Source organism: Meles meles, chromosome 17, assembly GCF_922984935.1.
Source record: "Meles meles chromosome 17, mMelMel3.1 paternal haplotype, whole genome shotgun sequence".
Lineage (NCBI taxonomy): Eukaryota > Metazoa > Chordata > Mammalia > Carnivora > Mustelidae > Meles > Meles meles.
The window spans coordinates 59,368,125-59,372,992 of NC_060082.1; the positions used below are offsets into that span (position 1 = coordinate 59,368,125).

Sequence of the window (4,868 nt, forward strand, 5' to 3'; positions counted from 1 at the left end):
CAGAGGATCAACAGATACATGAAGAGATGCTCAGCATCATTCATCATCAGGGAAATGCAAATCAAAACTACAATGAGGGGTGCCTGGGTGGCTCAGTGGGTTAAAGCCTCTGCCTTCGGCTCAGGTCATGATCCCAGGGTCCTAGGATCGAGCCCCACATCGGGCTCTCTGCTCCGCAGGGAGCCTGCTTCCTCCTCTCTCTCTGCCTGCCTCTCTGCCTAGTTGTGATTTCTCTCTGTCAAATAAATAAAATATTAAAAAAAAGAAAGAAATAGCCTTTACCTATTACTTCCTTTAAAAAAAAAAAACTACAATGAGACACCACCTCACATCAGTCAGAAGGGCTAAAATCAACAACATAAGAAAAAAGTGTTGGTGAGGATACAGAGAAAAGGGAACCCTCCTGTACTGTTGGTGGGAAGGCAAGCTGCTGCAGCCACTGTGGAAAACAGCATGGAGGTTCCTCAAAAATTAAAAATAGAGCTACCCTATGACCCAGCAGTTGCACTAATAGGTATTTACCACCAAAATACAAAAACATTAATTAAACATGCATCCCTTTGTGTATAACAGCATCATCTACAATAGCCAAGCTATGGAAATAGCCCAAGTGTCCATTGGCTGATGAATGGATAAAGAAAATGTTTTTTTAAAAAAAAAAAGGAAAAAGAAAATGTGGTATATTGAGGTAAAACGGCGGGCTTGTGGTGAGCGGCTGTCAGGAATGAAAATAGAGATACCCTGAAGAAGATTTTAAAATCAGTTTCTCTTCAAATCATCTTCTTTCATACCACCCAATAAGCATCTTCATTCACCATGGCGTTAGCAGCAGTAAAATGGGTGATATCAAACAGAACTATCTGGAAACATTTATTTCCAATTCAAAATGGAGCTTTATATTGTGTTTGTCATACATCTACACACCAGATGACTATAATTGCAAAGTAGAGCTTGCTTTGACATCTGATGGCAGAACGATACTGTGCTACCACGCTTCTGTGGACATTCCATATGAACATACACAGCCTATTCCTCGGCCAGATCCTCTGCATAATAATGAAGAGACACAGGATCAAGTGCTGAAAACCAGATCAGAAGAAAAAAAATGAGCACTCTGAGCAAGGACCCATGATAGAACAACTTAGCAAAATGTTCTTTACTACTAAGCACCGTTGGTAACCTCGTGGACAATATCATAGACATCGTAGGAAACTGGATCCTCCAAAAGACAGATGATACTGAGGTTTTCAGGAATCAAAAAGATGTTATCTTGTGTCTCATTTGCCATTTGAGAAAATGCATTGAGTATATTCACTTCTATGTTATATAGCAAAATAATAATAAAATGTGTTCATGTAAAAAAAAAGTGGTATAATATATGTGGTGAAATATTACTCAGCCATAAAAAAGAATGAAATCTTGTCATTTGCAATGATGTAGCTAGAGCTAGAGAGTACTATGCTAAGTGAAATAAGTCAGAGAGAGACAAATACCAACAATCTAACTCACATGTGAAACTTAAGAAACAAAACAAGCAAACAAAGGAAAAAAAGACACAAACCCAAACCAAACTCTTTTTTTTTTAAGATTTTATTTATTTATTTATTTGACACAGAGAGATCACATGTAGATGGAGAGGCAGGCAGAGAGAGAGAGGGAAGCAGGCTCCCTGCTGAGCAGAGAGCCCGATGCGGGACTCGATCCCAGGACCCTGAGATCATGACCTGAGCCGAAGGCAGCGGCTTAACCCACTGAGCCACCGAGGCGCCCCAAAACCAAACTCTTAACTATAAAGAACACACTGCTCGTCAGTGGGGCAGGGGAGAGGGACAGATGGGTGGGGAAATAAGAGAATAAAGGATGGGGATTAAAGAATATACTTATCACCGGAGGAACAAGATGGTAGAGGAGTAGAAGACCTAAATGGGATCGCAGGAGTTCAGCTAGATTGTCATCAAACCATACTGACACCTACAAACTCCACAGGAGATCGAAGAGAAGAAGAGCAGCAATTCTAGGAATAGAAAAACAACCACTTTCTGGAAGGTAGGACGTGCAGAGAAGTGAATCCAAAGTGATATATGAGAGGATAGACCACGGGGGGAAGGGCCCGCTCCTGGCAAGCGGCAGAGCATCGGAGCACAAAATAAGAACTTTCAGAAGTCTGCTCCACTGAGGGACATCGCTCCAGAGGCTAAGTGGGAGGTGGAGCCCTCACGGGGACAGTAAGGTCTCAGGACCCCCGGGGTCACAGAAAGACCGGGGGTGTGTGAGTGTGGAGAGATCCCAGGTATCGGAACAGGGAAGCTGGCTACAGAGACGGAGTCGAGGAGGGGCTCTCAGCTTGGGGTTACCTTAAACTGTGATCTGAGGCACAGCTGGGGCACTGCTTTTCAATCGGGGACTCCGTAAGTGGCAGATCCGGGGAGACTCACCTTCCTCCTTCAGGAGGAGCAGTGCGGGAGTGCAGCAGGAATCTGCCAGGTTTGGAGACTCCAAATGGGGCCGTGCGCCAGAGATAGAAATACTCCGTCACAGGCCAGGTGAGGTCGGAGAGAGGCCGGAGACGAGGGAGACGGCAGGGAGGACGGCTTTTCTCCGAGGTGCACCGAGGGGCGTGTCCCTGAGCTCTCGGCTCCTCCAGGCTGGAAACTGGGCGGCTGCCATCTTCATTCCCGTCCTCTGGAACCCTACCGAAAGTGCTCAGGGAACAAAAGCTCCCGAAGGTGAACCCAAGCAGATTGCTTAGCTGGACCCTGGCAAGGGCAGTGCAATTCCACCTCAGGCAAAGACATTTGACAATCACTGCAATAGGCCCCTCCTGCAGAAGATCATCAAGAACATCCAGCCAGACCAAGTCCACTGGTCAATGAGAAGAACGGAACTCCAGAGCTAGCGGAATGCAGCATATAGAATTCGTGGCTTTCCCCCCATGAGTCTTTAGTCTTCCATTCAAAGCTAAATTGTTTTTAATTTTACTTTTTTCTTATTCTATTTAAAAAATGTTTTCCTCTTCCCTACTTTAACCTTTTAAAACCATCTTATCTTATCAATACCTTAAATTTTCGTTGTTATAGTCATTCTAGCTCTTCATTGTTTTAACCTTATTTTTTGTATAAGTTTTTCTTTCCTTAAAATTTTGGGATGCAATGTCTTCTAACAGATCAAAATATACCCTAAATCTAGCATATGGCTTTGTTCTAGTCTCCAGCATGATCACATTCTCTCCTTTCCCCCACTCTTTTTTCAACCAACTTCTTATCTCATCAATTCCTTTTTTAGAATCTTTTCTAATTTTCATCGTTACAGTCATATTTCATCCTTTTATCATAATTACTCTCATTTTTGTATATATATAAATTTTTCTTTCTTTAAAAGTTTGGGAGGCACTTTCTTCTAACAGACCAAAATACACCCAAAATCAAGTGTGTAGTTCTGTTCTATTCACCATATTCACCAGTCTAGAAAAAAAAAATATATATATATATATATATATGGACGGAGGGAAAAAATTTCTATATATATATAGAAAATTTATATATACAAAATATATATATTTAACATATATATTTTCTCTCTCTCTCTCTCTCTCTCTATATATATATATATATATAGAAAATTTTTTTCCTCCTTCCTTCTCCCAGTTTCAGGACTCATTTGATTTGCTTAATGTATATTTTTCTGAGGTCATTGCTACCTTTTTAGTATTTTGTTCTCTCATTCATCTATTTTTATCTGGATAAAATGACAAGGTGGAAAAATTCACCTCAAAAAAAGAACAAGAGACAGTACTGACAGCTAGGGACCTAAACAATACAGACATTAGTAAGATGTCAGAACCAGAGTTCAGAACAACGATTATCAAGATGCTAGCAGGGCTTGAAAAAAGCATAGAAGACACTAGAGAATCCCTTTCTGCAGAAATAAAAACCCTTTCTGGAGAAATAAAAGAACTAAAATCTAATCAAGTTGAAATCAAACAAGCTATTAATGAGGTGCAATGAAAAATAGAGGCTCTTACTGCCAGGATAAATGAGGCAGAAGAGAGAATGAGTGATATAGAAGACCATATGAAGGAGAATAAAGAAGCTGAGAAAAAGAGAGACAAACAACCACTGGATCATTAGGGGAGAATTCGAGAGATAAGTGATACCATAAGACAAAACAATATTAGAATAATTGGGATCCCAAAGAAGATGAAAGAGGGGGGGGGCAGAAGGTATATTGGAGCAAATTATAGCAGAGAACTTCCCTAATTTGGGAAAAGGAACAAGCATCAAAATCCAGGAGGCACAGAGAAACCCCCTCAAAATCAACAAAAATAGATCAACACCCCACCAGCTGATAGTAAAACTTACAAGTCTCAGTGACAAAGAGAAAAATCCTGAAAGCAGCTCGGGACAAGAGGTCTGTAATACACAATGGTAGAAATATTAGATTGGCAGCAGACTTATCCAACAGAGACCTGGCAGGCCAGAAAGGACTGGCAGGATATATTCAGGGCACTAAACGAGAAAAATATGCAGCCAAGAATACTATATCCAGCTAGGCTGTCATTGAAAATAGAAGGAGAGATGAAAAGCTTCCAGGACAAATAAAAACTAAAAGAATTTGCAAACACCAAACCAGGCCTATAGGGAATACTGAAAGGGGTCCTCTAAGCAAAGAGAAAGCCTAAAAGTAAGAGACCAGAAAGGAACAGAGATAATATACAGTAACTGTCACCTTACAGGCAATACAGTGGCACTAAATTCATATCTTTCAATAGTTACCCTAAATGTAAATGGGATAAATGCCCCAATCAAAAGACACAGGGTATCAGGATGGATAAAAAACAAGACCCATTGATATGCTGTCTGCAAGAAACT

The 4,868-nt window shown here is 40.9% G+C and overlaps 1 pseudogene; it reads left to right on the top strand.

Annotated features, from left to right (window-relative positions):
* The first annotated feature begins 816 nt into the window (after nucleotides 1-816).
* Nucleotides 817-1,250, top strand: LOC123927476 (annotated as a pseudogene).
* Nucleotides 1,251-4,868: the final 3,618 nt, after the last annotated feature.